Raw genomic sequence first — 19,032 nt, 5'->3', positions numbered from 1 at the left:
TCTCCAGCAGCCCAGTGCAGGCTGAGTCATTTTCACCTCCAGAAGGTCATCCCAGGTTATGTCATGGATGAGAATGCGCTCTGGGTGCAGTAGTGTGTACTACGTCAGTTGGCCTCAAGATCTCATGGTGGAGACACTGTCTGCAAAATAAAGACTTATGTCCAACACAGGCAGAGTCCTTTTCTCACCATTTTCCCCCACCCCAGACCGACATCTTGGATTATATCACGGAATGGACGACAGTACTCTCTGGTGGAGGTACTGTGTACTAGGTCCAGACCTCATGGTGAAGACACTGTTTCCCGCCATGTTGGGTAATGGTACTCGCGTCATCAGCTGACCTCACAGTGGTTATCTTGGAATACGTCATCGATGAGAGTGCCGTCTGGTGGCAGTACTGTGGACCAGGTTAGTTGGAGTCCAGACCTTGTGGTGAACACAGTGGATGGCTGTACTGCATTAAATTGCTTAAATAAAGACTTATGTCCAGCATTGGTCGAGTCCTTTTACTGCGAATCCCTAGGAGGAGGTAGTGGATGGTTGACTTAGGATAGTGGAGGTGGCCCAACTGCCCTTTCTTCCCCATCGTTTTCTTAGGTTAGTAGAGACAGCCCAAGTGATCTTTCTGTACCGCTAAAATTCAAATTTGCCTTCAATCCCTAGGAAGATGTCGTGGTCGGGTGGCTTAGGTTACTGGAGGTAGCCCAAGTGACCTATCTTCCCGCCATTTCCTTAGGTTAGTAGAGATAACTGTGGTGTGATGCATTATCCTGTTGGAATTTGAACTTCCCACCATTATTTTGGGGGAGGGGAGGGGAGGGGGGGCTAGGTTATTGGAGATATCCCAAATGACCTATCTTCTCACCAAAATTCAAACTTCCCGCCAAATTACGCCCTTTTTGGATGACGTTATCGCCGCCATCTTGGATGATGTCATGAACTGTTGCCAAGTCTACACACCGCCATTTTGGATGACGTCATCGCCACCACCTGCGATACATCTGGCAACGATGGAGAGTGGGGTGGTACATAGGTTGCCCCAATACTGATGTAAACTCTTCTGAGAAAGCCTACTTACAAAGTTTCAAGAACTATTTTAAATTATGATTCTGGGTATATACTACAATCCCCTACTTGTAACTTACACATGGATTGTGAGGACAGGATTAGGTTAGTTACAGCACACAAAGAGGTATTTAAACAATCCTTCTTCTTGCACTCAATACGTGAGTGGAATGAGAAGAAGCCCTAATAACTGATATAATGGGAAGTACCCTCTACCATGCATTTAACAATTGTTTTCAGAGTATAGACATAGATTATGAAGCCTAAGGTTATCTGGAAATATAAAGAATGTAGGATTGTAAATTTAGATGTTGTAGGAGGACCTGGAACTCACTCCGTTGCATATTTAAAAAACTAGAATAACGTTTACTACTTTGATCCATTTGGAGTCTTACATGCTGAAACATGTGCCTCATATACTTCTTGAAGACTGCAAAACAATGAGCAACATATATGTCACTGCATTACCTGAAGTTTAGCTCTGACATTGTACACTCTGACTTTAAAGGAATAACCATCATTTTATTGTGTGAACTGCATCCACTGACTGATTTTAGCAAGAGGAAATGGAATAGTGCAATGATTGCACTGGAAACACACAACAGTGTACCTATTATCACTGAAACAAACAATGAACTAAATCTTGGAAATGGTAAAGGTTCGGAAATACCCCCTGGTTCATATGGTAGTGACGATATAAATGCATGTATAAAGAACTCTATAGAAGGGTTTGGGTTATGCATAAACATTTATGTATTTAAAATGAAAATAAAATGCCAGAATATGCAACAGACTTTTGATATAAAGGTTCAATAGAAAAATTATTAGATTTTTCAAGAAGTCAAATTTTGGAGAAGACTTCTGATAAATGTCATGAGTTTGCTCAACCAGTAGGTGTACCTGTACTACCAGTTAGCATAAATTGTGCCAAGATTAGTACAACAACGAATGCACATTTCAATGGCAACTTGATTCACACAATCTATGGATTCTTACCCACAGTGGGCCAGGCATGTAAAATTGTTGAGGTGCCCACCAATACCAAATGCTTTCCAATGACAATCCAGGCATCAGACAATCTTGAGCTCATTATTGTAGGGCAGAACAGGCATCTATGCAATTTTCATATTAAAGAAATTTTAATATATTTACACGTAAAACAGCAGGAGCATGAGTTTAAGGTATAAAACCGATGCTCACAGCCATCAGTACACCATTTCACAGCAGAAACACAAGATGATAACATGAGAGAATTACAGAATCCTTAAATCGGTAGACTTGAAATCACAAAATGTCATCACATTGATATAACTGCCCAGTTCAATATGCTAGTTAATTACACATCATAAATATTTCTCCCACAAACCTTTTGCTTCTGCAGTGCTTAATAATAACGACCAGATGAGGATTCTTAGGGCTATTCAACAGCAGCATGCTTTATCATTTCCATCCAACAGTGCTACAAACCTACAGAGAGGGGAGCCCGAAACAACATCCCTCCAGTAGGCAGAAATCGTTCCATTGCATGTACATATAAATTATTTACATCCAAATATAGGCTGCAACTTGAACCACTTGAGTCTTCATTGAAGTGTTTAGCCATTCACAGGTTATTTTACTTGGTATGTCCATGGCTACATAGGCAAAGTCTCACACAAACCCAATGCTAAAAAGCAGCAGCATGTCGGCATAGGTTAAGATTTCAATATTAACTTCTGTGCTTTCAAGCATGGGCTCTCACAAAAACCCTGGCTTGGTGTAGTGGAAAGCAGCGTCTGACGTATATGGTTCCATGCATACAATCCTGAATTTCTCGAAAATATCGGCACATAATTGAACATCCTCATCCACAGTAAGGTTTGCATAACCCCATAAATCAAATATGTTTGAATCCTGCAAAACGCACTACATGTAGATATTCCACATCCATTATGGCACTGCTTATAAGATTACTGGAAAATGCGGTCATGTGAGGCAGTGTAGTTTCTTCCAGTTTCTTCATCGATTCATTGAGCTGTAACTTAGCATAATCGGAATGTGCAGCTCAAGTGCAGTGTAGTTCCTCCTGATACATGGTTTCAGCAAGTTTCTGAAGTGATGTGTGCGTAAATCGTAATGAGTTAGTGATTTAAAAAAAAAGTGTGTGACATCTTATGGGATTTAATTGCTAAGCTCATCAGTCACTAAGCTTACACACTACTTAACCTAAATTATTCTAAGGACAAACACACACACCCATGCCCGAGGAAGGACTCGAACCTCACCCAGGACCATCCACACAGTCCATGACTGCAGCGCCTCAAACCGCTCGGCTAATCCCGCGCGGCAGTTAGTAATTCACTTGGAAAATGAAATATATATTTTTCTGTGCTCTTAGATAGGACACTGGCCGGCTCATTGCACAGATCAAAATCAGCCAAGTGCTCAATAAGGAAATGATCATCATGGCCACTCAAATTGTGGGGAAAAAAACAGGTATGAGCTTTGGCAGTTTATAATTCAGGTTGAAAACAATGTGTGCCACAGCATGGAACTTACCAGTTAGACGAGAATGATCCCTATAAGGTATAAAAATTTAATCAAGTGACTACCCGCAACTGAGGAACATATTTATAGAATAAAAAGCCACTTCAGTAGCCATTAATTTTCTTAATTTATTCCATGACTGGTTTTGAAGCTTAAAGCTTGTCCTTCAGGTGCCACCAAATAATTATGAGAACATAAGTTAGTGTCAATTGGGCCAGTCAGTCATTGGGGATCACACCCACATGAAACAAACATTTGGGAGCCTAGGACGAGCAACCACAGCACCTGTCTGGACAGTGCAAGATGCAGTATTTCGGCTTTATTAGCTAGTGAAACGAAAACTCTGTCCAGAGGCCTTGGCGAACCCACCAGTATCGACAAACTGCCATGTCATCCTCTGCTTACTATGTCATTAGATGCATAGTGGAGGAGCATGAGATCAGCACACCACACTCCTGGCTGTTGTCAGTTTTTGTGACTTGAATCCGCTACTACCCTGTCAAGTACCTCCTCAGTATTGGCCTCACAAGTGCACCCCATTCCAGTCTTTCCATAAATGAAAAGTCCCTGGCTGTACTGGGAACTGACCCTGGATTCTCCACATGGTAGTCAGCTGCAGTGACCCCCAACTGTGGAGGTGGACTTCATTAATGAATGCTATCCCACAAATATAGCAGTTAACTGCATTCTTGTACAATTCCTGAGATTTGGTCTTAGAAATGTGGGTGTGATCAATCACATCAGTTTTCTTTGCAAGTTGTTCAAGCTCAGACAGACGCCATCTCGCAGGATTTTGCCTGACATGTGATTCAAAATGATTAAGGCTTATGTTTTACACACATAAAACCTGATATACCGCCATACATAGTAAGTGTCGTCCTGTGGGGGTGATATGTGAGGCAGCAGGGTTATCTTCACAGCATGCAACAGGAGCGAGAAGGCACTCAAAGTCAGTGTGTACAACAAAGGTTACAAACTCCTGATCGTGAAAATTCTAAAGTTTTAAGAACTTATTTGGTGGGCATACCTAAACATACAGGTAATCCAATACATGCTGTGTTACTTGTTGCTCGTATGACATGAGTTCGTGCACCTATGGCAAATATGACGTGCACCATGATGTTTTGACAAGTGGGGGAAAATAGGTGGGACATGTTCTTGATACAGCAGCAGAGTTGTTTATCCCCCTGAAAGAATAACAGCAAATCTACATCTTTCTGGTGCTGACCAGCGAAACTGGAAAAGAGAATGGGTCTGACACCTTATACTTCCCTGACTTGCTTTCCCCCAGGCCATAAACGTGAACAGATATACGGAAGTTCTGCCTCTCAAATTTAGGCATGTCCTGAAGCTTCACAGGACAATCAACACTAGCAAATTTATAACACCCACAAATATTATACATGTTATAATGACTTCTAAACTGTGCATATTCTTCTTTTGCAACCCAGAAGTTACCATATAAAGCAAAAGTTGTTTTCATTTTGAACATTAATATTGCCCTGTTCCCCAGCTGTATCTTCTGGAAGAGGGATATAGGAGGATCCCCCATGTAATGCATCAAAGACAAGTAAGTGAATGTCCAAATACATGACTCTACTTAGAGCTTTCCCAGACCCCCTTTCTTGTATTTCAAAGAATTGGGCCCACGTGACACTGAAGGTGAAATCCTCATATCACTTGGCAATTGGGGTATCTCAAGACATCATGTCTTTTTCCTTCCACATATACACAATGGTTTGTTTCTCAACATCGCCATCATGTTTTTGGGGATGATGAGAAATGGTTCAAATGGCTCTAAGCACTATGGGACTTAACATCTGAGGTCATCAGTCCCCTACACTTACAACTACTTAAACCTAGCTAACTTAAGGACATCACACACATCCATGCCCAAGGCAGGATTCGAACCTGCAACTGCAGCAGTAGTGCGGTTCCAGACTGAAGCGCCTAGAATGGCTCAGTCACAGTGGCCAGCGGGGATGGTGAGTTTACAACACAGCAATGCACTGAGCTTGATGGTAGGACACGATGGATCAATAATGATTTTAGGAAGCTCCCTTTCCAAAACGAGCAGATATGCATTTAGGAAATAGATGGGGACTCAGTACCTGATTGTAGAATTATCGATGTGGGCCTATGATAACATCTCCCTAAATGCACCTCAAATCGCTGAGTATATTAAAGTTGTGGCACAGCATACCTGATGCTCATTGACCCTAATAGGATGGGCCAAAGAAACTGCTGCTAACCTGTGGATTATAATTACCACCAGATGCTGTCAGTCCAGGATGAGGTGATCGTGATGTGGACTGTACAGGCCGAGGAGAGTGTGACTTCGATGGCCTCAGCTGAGGTGGTGTTGCTAGACCATATCCTGATGATTCCAATATTCCTGTGGAAAAAACAAGCAGATAGTCGATAAGTATTTTGTGTGCGATGATTCCACAAGAGAAAAAACACAAAAAATATGAATATATGCAAGCTTAAATAATTATTTTTACATGAACTGGAACTTATGTTGGATTTCAGTCGCATCAGCATACGGTGCACATGGACTTCACCTCTCATCAACAGGCTCTAATTGGAGTACGTCAGTCTATGTGGAGTTCATCTTATCATCAACAGCAGATTGTAATTGGCTATGTCATTCACTTTGGTGTCAGCCCATTCCAACATATTTACATAATATCCAGCATTCCTAGAGTGGAGGGGGGAGAATACGCAACCATCTGCCTTGTGGGAAGGGCCACTTCACATGCATCTAAGCAAAAGGATAACAGCCAATGAAGTTCCCACCAATAAGACAAGTGTCCTAGAGTGATGGGGGAGGGGGGAGGGAGGAAATTTGCACATCCGCCTTGCAGGCTGCGCCTACAGTATATATACCAGACGTCTAGGCACTATAATCTCCAGACATCTGGAAGTCAAAGCGTCTACACAATCAAGATCAGCAGTGCGGTAGCGTAAAAGGTGTCCTAGTTGGGTAATAAACTGTAGCAGCAAGAATCCTACATAAACAGCCTTCCCAATCAACAGATAATAGCCCACCCCAATCAGATAACAAATTACAGCGATGATGGACCTAAATAAACACTCTTATGTGGCAACCAACTAATATGATAACAGCCCACCATTTATATGCAAGGCAATTGGCTTAGAAAGAGAAGGGGGAGGGTAGGTGAAGGACGTCTGAAAATATCATGAATCCTTATGATAGAGATGTAGATAGGATGAAAATTGGCCTGAAATGCCCATAGCCCCCAAACTTACGACTCCTTTTCCCTGAGTAAACCCTCGAAAATGGCTTTTTTAAGTCGAAACTAGTTGTATAATCCAGAAGAAGCATTAACAAGTATACAGCCCAATTAGAAATACATCTCCTTCATTCTCCTGTTTTATAGCTGCAATGATTTCATGAACCTAGTTTAAGGAAAGGCATGTTGTCATCTAAAGATGGACATAATTCTGAATCCAGTAACAGTTGCTAAACTTCGTCATTATGTCACTGTCAACCGCTGGTGCCCGAGCGGTTCTAGGCGCTTCAGTCTGGAACCGCGCGACCGCTACTGTCGCAGGTTCGAATCCTGCCTCGGGCATGGATGTGTGTGATGTCGTTAGGTTTACGTAGTTCTAAGTTCTAGGGGACTGATGACCACAGAAGTTAAGTCCCATAGTGCTCAGAGCCATTTGAACCATTATGTCACTGAAACAGCTATTAAATTCTACAGCAGTTTTTGGTGAAGTAGTGATAACAATCACAATCTCGTGTGGCTCAATGGACATGTGTAGTCTTTCAACTGAATACCACTTCTGCGACTTGTGTACCCCTAGTGTCCCTAATGTAACCCTATTATCCAACTGGGGAAAGGTGACTGTGGAGTCCGACCCACTTGTCCTTCCTGGCAACTTTTCACATTGTTGAGAGGTGACAGCCATATTAAAGACACACTCAAAATTTTCCGTGGTCCGGCCGGAATTGGACCTCGCAACCTCTCCGTTTCCAGGCACGTGCTTTACTGCTAGATCACCATATCCGGCAATAAAGTAAAAAAAAAAGGATACATCAACTGGTATTTCATCATTTATTTAAAAAACATAGTCCACGACTGAAAAATACATACCAAAGAAGGCTGGAGTCGAGCGTCTCGTCGTCTGCTGGCAATACACTAGCTCAGCAGGAGAAGAGTAGAGGACGAAGTTGGCTGTGACCTTGAAGGCATCCTCTCGACATACTCTTAAAGGCACCTGGAGGAAGCAAAGAAATAAAAGTTGGTGATGAGGGACAGGAATTTGAGGCTCCATTCACCCAAATACAAGGCTACTGCCGTGACCAAGTTTGTCATTCTCATATTAAGGTGTAAAACACACTTATTACACACACGTCGGCACACAATTCGAGGATCACAGTTCTGGACATTATTAACAGAACATTCGGAGATCCTGGATTGGTCGTGCGGGAAACACAAAATGGTCTGCACGCTCATCTGACTTGATGCCTTTCGACTTTTATCTATGGGGAAAATTAAAACTATAAGTCCACGGGGAAACACCGACAAGTCACAAAGACAGGAAACTCTTTGAGAAAGTAACAATACACATATGAAGATTACCTGAGCTGTCTGATTGCTTACATTGGTAAAGAAGGACAGACGCTTTTGGGACCTCATCTCTTGCCTGAGAGACAATGACTTGTGATACTGAAACATTGTTACCATTCGAACAAATTCCATGCATGTTATGTCACTGAAGCCCTCTTCAAAGCCTTCTTGTTGCAAATGCCACTGAAAAAAGTATATAGTTCCATTTCAAAAGATATATGTGTCACAATCCATCAGTAATATTCCCTGAAAATGATTTGCATACATTAGAAAATTTGCCACGTTGTCGGCTATAGCTAGCGGAAACCGCATCGCGATATATTTACTTGTTCTATATATACAGGGTGTAACGGGTAAATGTGCAGATATTTCTATTGGTACCTGAGGACAGAAAAACATTACATCAGTATGTACGCCATCTGCACACTAATAATTATAGCTATTAGAAGTCATATGTTTTTATACTGGTTAGTACCTCCAAGTACATGTGGCACGAGCAAGTCATTAATGTTTATTTTTGCCTGGGCAGCCGGTCAGGTGATGAAGTATGGACACATGGAGGCCAAACGGTTAGTCTATACTGACAGGCGTAGTCCACTTCGTGGAGCAGCTACAGCAGTGCAGAAAACATCAGGTTGTGAAGTTTGTCACATGTTCGTGGAAAGAGCGTTCGACATAGAGAAAAAAACAATCAACACACTGATTTGTGTACATATTAAGGTATCAGGTATAAAAATACCTGCACTTATACCTATCACTCCATATACAAGGAAGAGGTAGTCAAATGAAAACGAGACAGTTGCAAAAAATTGAGTAAACTGTTTATTGTTTCAAAAGATATCACCTTAACTGTTAATAACATTTATCTCACTTAGAGACTAGACGGTTAATGTCTTCATGGAAAAATGTTTGCCGCTGCCTACGGAACCATTATTGTACCCAGGCGCACACCTTTTCGTCCGAAACAAATCGACGGCCACGAATGTCTTTCTTCGGGCCTCCAAAAATATGTAAATCGCGTGTGGAGAGATCGGAACTGTATGGTGAATATGTAATCGCTTCCCACCGAAACTTCTGCAACTTACTCGAAACAATCTTGACAATAGGTGGGCAGGCATTATCCTGCATCAGAATGATGTTGTTCGTCAGCATTATTGGGCGTTTGCATTTCTTGGCGCGCCTCAGTTCTCGCAAAGTGTCTGCGTACTCTGTGCGTTTATTGTGGCGTCATGTTCCATAAAGTCAATGAGCAGAGGGACCTTGCAATCAAAGAAACAGGTCATCATGATCTTCCCGGCGCTGGCGTGCCTGTTGTTTCGACTACGCTGCAGATGTTCCGTTGGGAAGCCTTAGCACATCCTCCATGCAATCCCGATCTCTCGCCATGCGATTTCCATATTTTTGGAGCCCCAAAGAAATACATACTGTTGATCTGCTTCGAACGAAAAGGATCAGGCCTGGGTACAATCATGATTCCGTAGGGAACCACAAACATTTTTCCATGACAGCATTAACTGTCTTGTGTCACAGTGCAATAAATGTATAAACAGTCACGGCCATTATTTTTGAAATAATAAACAGTTTACTTACTTTTTTCCATCTGCCTCGTTTTCGCTTCTTGGGTGGCTTGTCTTAGCTACCCGACACTTCAGACGAACAAGCGCTCAACAACTACTTTTGTCTTTTCTGTCAATGTCGAATTTGTCTTTCTTTGTAGTGTGTCTTGGAGCAATGAAATACCGGTTTGCCTGTGGACCTTATGCTATTTTGTGACTGATTTCAGCAAATGAAATGACGATACTCAGATCCTGCTTCATCTTATCGTAACCGTTAGGTAATTTTCTTACAGATTTCCCATCTGGTTCAAACCGTTCTCTGTGGCTGGTTGGTATACCTTCGCTGCTGCTCTGGCTTATTTTCTGTATGTGTGTTTATAATAAAGTCATTGCGTCAGTCTCAGCAGCTGAATACATTCCCTGTATCTATAGCTACAACATTCCCATCACAACATCCTCTCATATGCAGAGGTACTCCGAAATATCTGAAAAAGATCTCCCTCGTAATCACATTTATATACACATCAATCACATTAATGTGACCACCGCCTATCTTCGATGTCAACGTGCAATAATCACTCATAATCACTCACAGATGGCGGGTGGCGGCACTAGCGGTGGAGGATATACGAGGGTTGTCCAGAAAGTAAGTTCCGATCGATCGCTAAATGGAAACCACAGTGAAAATCAGAAACATTTTATTTGCAAGAGTTAGCTACACTTTCCAGATACTTCTCTACACAGTCGCTGCTCCGACTTAGCCATTTGTCAGGGTGTTATACTAATTTTCCAACACCATCATCATAGAAGGCAGCCGCCTGTGCTTTCCGATAATTCTCTACGCTGGTCTATAGCACGTAGCCTGTGCCCAAGTGTTGTCTTCGTATCCAGCGTTTCATGTGAACAGAGATAATACTCAGGACAAGCCAATTAGGGCTGTGTGTGGGTGATCGAACACTTCCCATCGAAAAGGCTGCAGGAGCGTCTTCACTGCCCCTGCAGAGTGTGGCTGAGAATTTCCATGAAGAAGGAAGTGCGTGGCAGTTGTGTTAGGTGGGCTGCATTCATTAAGGCGAAGCCTCTCAGCGGGTCCTCCTGTTTGGCGGGAGACATCGTTGTTCTAGGCACCTTTACACACTCAGACTGCGCTCACAACTGAAAGGAGCGACTTGATGCGATCGACGGACATACTAGAGACACTATCCAACACATCTGTGCAAAGCTTCATCGGGTTTTCACTGTGGTGTCCAACTCGCGACCAATCAGAACTTAATTTCTGGACATCCCTCGTATAAAGCATGTTGAGGGGTTGTGAAAAATAGGTCGTTATCGTAATGTGGAAATGGAGCGAATTATCTGACTTTCAAAATGGCATGATCATTGTCGTCTGGGCCAAGGGGGGAAGCATTTCTGAAACGACTAAGTCTGTAAACTATCTGGGTGCCACCGTGGTTAAAGTACACCATGCATGGCAAAATGGCGCTACCCAAAGCGGGCGCTGAGGCAACAGTGGTGCACCGCAGGCCATAGATGACAGGGGTGAACAACGACTGTGGAGATGAGCACAGGCGAATACATGCACAACTGTTAAGCAACTGACGGCCCAGATGAACCATGGGATTACCAACAGGGTCTCCTCAACAACCGTTCAGAGAACGTTGCTGTGTATGGCCTCCACAGCAGGCGCCTGGTACATGCACCCGTGACTGTTGCTCATCAGGGATGAAGACTGGAATCTGTATGCCAGCACCGCAACTGAACGTCCAATGAGTGGCAAAAAGTGACCTTTTCAGATTAATCATGTTTTATGCTCCATCGCACAGAGGGCCGTTGGCATGTACGACGTGAAATGCCTGAAAGCAAACACTCTGCGGCAATCGTGGGATGTTCCAAGCCGTAGGGCATTCCCTAGGTGATCTGATCAATCTGGAAAGCACAATTCATGAGCACGAACGCATCCAGCCTTCGGAACCATGCCCAACCCTACATGCAGTTTGTTTTTCCTCGGCACAATAACATCTACCAGCACGACAATGCACCAGTCACGCAGCTCGCAGTGTACTTGCGTTGTTCAAAGAGCACCAAGATGAGTTTATCGTAAGCCCCTGATCACCATACTCCCCGGACTTTAGCCCCGCCGTAAATCTGTGGGACCACCTCGATAGGGATGTTCCCGAGAAATCTAGCGCAGCTGGCCACCGCACTGGGGTCTACATGGTTCCACATCGCTGTTGATACCTTCCAGAACCCCGCTGACTCTCGTCCTGCAAGACTAGCAGTCCACAGTGCAAAAGGTGGCTGCTCAGGCTTTGACAGGTGGTCGCATCACTATGACTGGACAGTGTATAATGTGCGCCCTTCCTTTGTATCCTCGATGCGTTGGTTTCATATTCATTTATTATCAACATCATCGTCACCATCACAGATATCATCAGGCATCTAACATGCTTTTTCTGTTAAAGGTCTCCTCCAGACTTCTCCACTGATGTACCGAGCGAGGTGGCGCAGTGGCTAGCACACTGGACTCGCATTCGAGAGGACGACGGTTCAATCCCGCGTCCGGCCAACCTGATTTAGGTTTCCATGATTTCCCTACATCGCTCCAGGTAAATGCCGGGATGGTCCCTTTGAAAGGCACGGCCGACTTCCATCCCTAATCCGATGAGACTGATGACCTCGCTGTCTGGTCTCTTCCCCCAACCAACCCAAAATCCGCTGATGCACATTTGCTTCTCCATGTTTACTAGTGTTCTCTACACACTTTCCCTTAGGTTGTCGCCTCCCTGTTTTCTTATCTCACGAAAGGTAAATGTCGGACTAAAATTTGTTGGAGGGATTCTCATGAAATTTAGTTCATCCCCGAAGAAGACAGTTTACAAATCCCTCGTTCGACCGATACTCAGTGGTCCGACAGGTATTTTAGTATTGCTCCTCAATCTGGGATCCTAACCAGGTAGGATTGATAGAGGAACCCATGCGACAGACGCTACAAGAGAGACGTAGCGTGTCACCGTGTGGTTTACTATCAAAAATTCTGAGAGTGTGTGTTCCTAGAAGAGTCAACCAGCATATTGCTTCCTGCTATACAGTGTATTTCACAACTCCTTTTACAGATTTGTAGGGGTTGTAGAGAGAACCTAGTGGAAATGAAGATCAATAACGGAAACACTAACTGCAGGAGAAACAGTTGACACAGAATACATAGAAATCTTCACAAACATTCGGTACTTTGGCACAGGCTCACAAAAAATTGTTAATTTATTTAGAAACACCAGCATAAAAACATCGTTCTTCACGAACAACAAATTTGGCCATCACATGCCTCATACAGTAAACACAACCACACTCCGTAACAGAACGTAGTGGAATACATAAATTATAGTTTAAGAGTTGCCCTGCGTTCTACAGAGGCAAAACAGAAATAACTTTGTATACGCGCTACGAAGAGCTTTCGAACTCAATTAATTTGACCAATCTTCACTTGTAACCATATGTACCTGAACAGACACATACTGAATGCCATCCACAACTAACTGTACCCAATACAGAAAATAATGGTAAAAAGCTTATTATGCAGACAAAAAACTTCTGAAAACATCTTAAACGAACAAACTGAGTTTAACAGCCGCAGCTTGTTCAGCAATTGAAAAGTTTATTGTTTCATAAAAATAGTAATTTAGTAGTTTACAACCATTTTACGACACAAGGTTGTATCTGATATCTGCAGAAATAATTTGTTTTGCAAATGACATCTATGTATGAATAATAATGTAACATCTTTATATCATCTAAGAAACAGCAGTATTTGTGCATATGTGGAAATGTAACGTCTTTAGACTACATTTGAATTTTCTCTGATTTACCTAAATCTTGTTTGCAAATGTTCTGTGTGACGAAGTGTTTCTATGTGTCTAAATATGCGTACAGAATCCGTACCCAAAAATTGTGTAACCACTGCTAGAAACAGCAAATAATTTTTCATTTTTGTCCTAGTTTTCCAAAAAAATGTAGACACAGTACGCCACTATGTTATGTATCTATACACTCTTAACAGGACCTTAGCCAACCTGTCATCAGATAACGATGTGCACTGATTAAGAACCTGAAGATCAGCCCCCTGGCCTCAAATGCTTCATATATTGAAACAAAAATAATAGTTTGTGGCTCAACGCCCTTTTCAAATTTTTTAACTAAAGTGATACAGTCATGGCTGCAACACTGACGTCAATGATCAATATTAAAAAGCATATACTATACTGAGAGCAATTGATGCAGGTAGCTATACAATTCTTTATCATGTGACAACGCTTGAGACCACAACTTTTCCACCTGTATTGCGTCATGACCGACGAACAGATACCACTCTTTGGCACGTGCGAGGAGATAATTGACTAGCTTCTGAGAAACATTTTATAGCTTCTCGACAATATCAATCTCTAGCTCTGGAACAGTCTATGGAGTCGTTGAGCTAACTGTGAAATCTGTTCCAAGTAAGTCCCAACAAGTTCACTGAAAACATATATTGTGTTCGAACATTACGAATTAGCTCGAAGAAAACGGTCTATTGATACACAGTCAACACGGATATAGAAAACATCGTTCTTGTGGGACACAACTAGCTCTTTACTCATACCAAGTGTTGAGCGCTATTGAGATGGGATTTCAAGTTGATTCCGTATTTCTAGATTTCCAGAAGGCTTTTGACACTGTATCACACAAGTGGCTTGTAGTGAAATTGTGTGCTTATGAAATATCGTCTCAGTTTTGTGACCGGATTCTTGATATCCTGTCAGAGAGGTCACAGTTCGTAGTAACTGACGAAAAGTCATCGAGTAAAACAGAAGTGATTTCTGGCGTTCCCCAAGGTAGTGTTATAGGCCCTTTGCTGTTCCTTATCTATATAAACGATTTGGAAGACAATCTGACCAGCCGTCTTAGGTTGTTTGGAGATGACGCTGTAGTTTATCGTCTAGTAAAGTCATCAGAAGATCAAAACAAATTGCAAAACGATTTAGAAAAAGAGTCCCTATGATGCGAAAATTGACAGTCGGCCCTTAATAATGAAAAGTGTGAAGTGATCCACATGAGCGCTAAAAGGAATCCGGTAAACTTCGGCTACACGATAAATCAATCAAATCTAAAGGCCGTTAATTCAAGTAAATACCTAGGAATTACAATTTTGAACAAATTAAATTGGAAAGAACACATAGGAAATGTTGTGGGAAAGGCAAACCAAAGACGGCGTTTTATTGACAGAAAACTTAGAAAATGTAACAGATCTACTAAAGAGACTGCCTACACTACGCTCGTCCGTCCTCTTTTGTAGTACTGCTGCGCGGTCTCGGATCCTCACCAAGCAGGATTAATGGAGTACATTGAGAAAGTTCGAAGAAGAGAAGCACGTCTTGTATTATCGCGAGATTGGGGAGAGAGTGTCACTGACATGATACAGCATTTGGGGTGGACATCATTAAAACAAAGGCGTCTTTCGCTGCGGCGGAATCTTCTCACAAAATTTCAATCACCAACTTTCTCCTCCGAATGCGGAAATATTTTGTTGGCGCCGACATACACAGGGAGAAGCGATCATCTTAATAAAATAAGGGAAATCAGAACTCGCACGGGAATATATATCCGGCCGGAGTGGCCGTGCGGTTCTAGGCGCTTCAGTCTGGAACCGCGTGACCGCTACGGTCACAGGTTCGAATCCTGCCTCGGGCATGGATGTGTGTGATGTCCTTAGGTTAGTTAGGTTTAAGTAGCTCTAAGTTCTAGGGGACTAATGACCTCAGCAGTTGAGTCCCATAGTGCTCAGAGCCATTTGAACCATTTTTTTTCTAAGTTCTAGGGGACTGATGACCTCAGATGTTAAGTCCCATAGTGCTCAGAGCCATTTGAACCATTTTGAACGGGAATATATATGTGTTTGATTTTTTCCGCGCGCTGTTCGAGATTGGATTAATAGGGAACTATTGTGAAAGCGGTTCGATGAACTCACTACCAGGCACTTAAGTGTGATTTGCAGAGCATCCACGTAGATGTAAATGTACATGTACATGAATCAAGCGCTTCGGACACGGTAGTCGCGGTAGTGGCACGATGTACTCTCCATATAGCGCATCGTCCGCCACCGTAGCTCCGGGCCCCGTGGAGGGGGGAGGGGGAGGGGAAAACGGGGTACCTGTACCGGACGGCAATTTCAGGGGTCACTAAATTCATACTCTCTAAGAAAAAAATCTAGTTTCACAAAGTACCTAGCATTCAGAGAACGCTGGTCTACCGATTATTCATATTATTTTGAGACGCATCCCTGCTGGTTTTTGATCATTTTTGAACGCATTTTAAGTTGATTTCTGAACGAAACATAAGCGAGTGTTGAATGCATGCTTAGCGTCCGTGATGTCTCTGCCAGGGGAATCCCCGTCGCATCTAGAAATAAAAAAGAAACTTTCCCGCAGATAAAAGGGGACGGGGCTGTACGAGCTGAGCCGAAAAATCCGAAAGGCTTAAACCAGTCGCTCTTTGTGTGGTTGATTCCGTGTGCTAATGATAAGCGTTATTACAATTATTAGCGAAATCCATACATCCAGACTACCAGAGTGCAAATAAACGACTAACAGGAATAACAGGTAAGGAAGATTATATATTGTCTTCTCGGTGTATCCAAGAAAATGGTATGTTGACAGAGAACTTTTGTCCGAGCGTTACACTACTACGGGCCAACTATACAGTCTCCGGTTAGCAGCCGCTTAAGATCTATTCTCGGAGTAGCGCGAAAAACGCGTTTTAGGGATAACTAAACCGGTGAATCTGGCAGGGTTAGTGAAGTTCATCGGAGAATAAGATTTGTCAATGGCAGGAATAGTCACAGGTCACGAAGAAAGCTGGTCAATATGGAAGACCCTAAACAGGCTGCGTTCAGGAGTTGGAAGAATGAAGACCAACTTGAAAAAGTGGGGATTTGCGTGCGACTCCACAGCATGTGAATGTGGTGAAGAACAGACAATGAGTCATCTTCTTGTCTGCGCCTATGCCCAACGTCATGCACGCCACAGAATGTCATCGATGCCACCAAGGAAACATACGAAGTTACTGCATACTGGTTATGCCGCATTTAATTGTAATTGTAATGCTTTTAGTATCATGTTTTGGAACATTTTATATAACTTGTAAGCTATAGTGTGTGTTTCTGACACAAATAAATAAATAAATAAATAAATAAATAATAACAAGATTCTTTGTTAGAACGAAAGTATATGACGATTCCAAATTTTTATAAAAATTTTACTACGAGTACTTTTAGATCTCATGCTTGAGAAACTGGAGCATATGAATAATATGTGAAAATATTTCCTAACATAAAACTTCTTGCTGGTAATGGGCGTAATAGGAATTAGATATTGGTACTTCGTGAATTATATTCTGTCGGGTTATTTATGTAAATGAGGTAAATAAAGATGACCATTTGTGCCTAAACAGTCCTGCTTATTTGGCGTGTGTTACAATTGCTGCAATAGTAGAAAGGCCTGTTTCGTTTTATCTAGCAGTCAGTGACAAAATAGACGTAATCAAATCGAGAAACCACAGCAGTCTTCGGTACTCTTCGCATCAATAGCTTTTTCAGTATTAGACAACGACATATTGATTTTTCATATGGCAAAACGTTCGACGAACTTTAAGGAGGTGATAGATACGGAAGCACGCCGTGTAAAGCTGTAGCAAGATTGGAGACAAAAAAAAAATGCCGGGACCTAAGGGCTGAAGAAATATAAACTGTCTTGCTTGTCTCTTGCCTGTACTTGTTTTATGTTTCCTATATTTCATTTAATGCCACACAAAACAGGAAGTTATAAGCAAATAATCAATAAACAGTGCAGATTTTCTGAAGAGTTCTTGTTCTCCCGCTCACGAATGATCCCTCTCACTATTAACTGTGAGGTTTTTTGTAAAGAGGGGTAGGATCTCAAACCGGTCGACTGGGAGCAGGAGAGGCACCACAGGACATTTTAATTTCCACTTTCCTGAATACAGGCTGTTGGTTTCCATTACGAAATATACACGTTTGAATTCAACAGAGAGAAATATAGCGACGTACGATGGAGGAATGCTGTGTAGAGAGGCGTGGCACTGCACTTTAGCACACTCAAGTCCAGATAACATGTGTCACATCTCGAACATAAATGGTTTATATATAAAGCTCTTCAGAAAGACGTGCGCTATAAAGTGAACATATTTTTCAAAAATCGAGTGTTTTAAATTTTTGACACACTATCTGAAACGCTCGCGGGGGAGTGGGGGGTGTGGGGGATATCGTAGATCCGGAGCTGTCCACCTCTACCAGGACACTGTCATAAAAGGAAGTGAATAAACAACGTCACCAACAAAAGATGCAAGCGTCTCCTCCGTCTACCTGTGAACCGTTTCGGATGCTACTGAAGTCCGTATGTCCGCAAGTGCAGATTTTTGTGCGCAAAGCCTTTGTGAGACCACGGTACTTCGCTGGGATGCTTCGCGCAGAAATATGGGATTTTTATGCTTAGTCAGGTTATGCGGTAGTCAGGCTCGGCACTACTTCATGATCCGTCTGACCAACGGATCCATTCGTTGCAACTGCTCAGCGATGTATTTTCACTCTATGTCTTCGTGCACCACGGTGTCGTGTTGCTTCTGTAAAATACCGAGGGCTCACGTGTGTAGAAGTCAGCTTCATAAAGACAAAAGTGGACAGTTTGGTCTGATGCTACACATATTTTTGCTGTTCGTTCAGCTCATCCGCTTGTACTCACGAGCTGTTACAGGTGACGACCGTCTCTAGCTAAAATTACTCTCGTACGACACCGTTCTGATATTCTCGTGATATTTCGTGAAAACTCATGCTGTGATCGAACAGATACTTTCTAATCAGTGACTCAATATCCCTTCTTAACACTTGTTTTGCCTATCTCACTGTAAGACGAAAAAATTTAAAGTTTTAAAGCTGAGTTCACCGGGACAAAAGGGACCCAACTGTATAACATTTGACGCCGTTGTCTTCAGGGGATAGGTGCTGACGAACTTAAGTCAGCTGAAGTTGCAGTTTAGTCTTCTAAAATACCTCTTGATCAAAAATGTAAATTTTAATGACTTGTTAAGCCCTGTATTTTTGTTTTAACCGTATTGATACGGATAGTGAATTAGTTAGTACTCATATTAACTATGATTTACCATTAGTGACATTATTTGTGCATTTTATTTTCCAGTTAAACAATATTTTGTCACAAAATGCCATGGTTACCAGAATCGAA

Source organism: Schistocerca nitens, chromosome 3 (genome assembly GCF_023898315.1).
Source record: "Schistocerca nitens isolate TAMUIC-IGC-003100 chromosome 3, iqSchNite1.1, whole genome shotgun sequence".
Taxonomy (NCBI): domain Eukaryota; kingdom Metazoa; phylum Arthropoda; class Insecta; order Orthoptera; family Acrididae; genus Schistocerca; species Schistocerca nitens.
Note: the sequence above shows the minus strand (reverse complement) of the source record.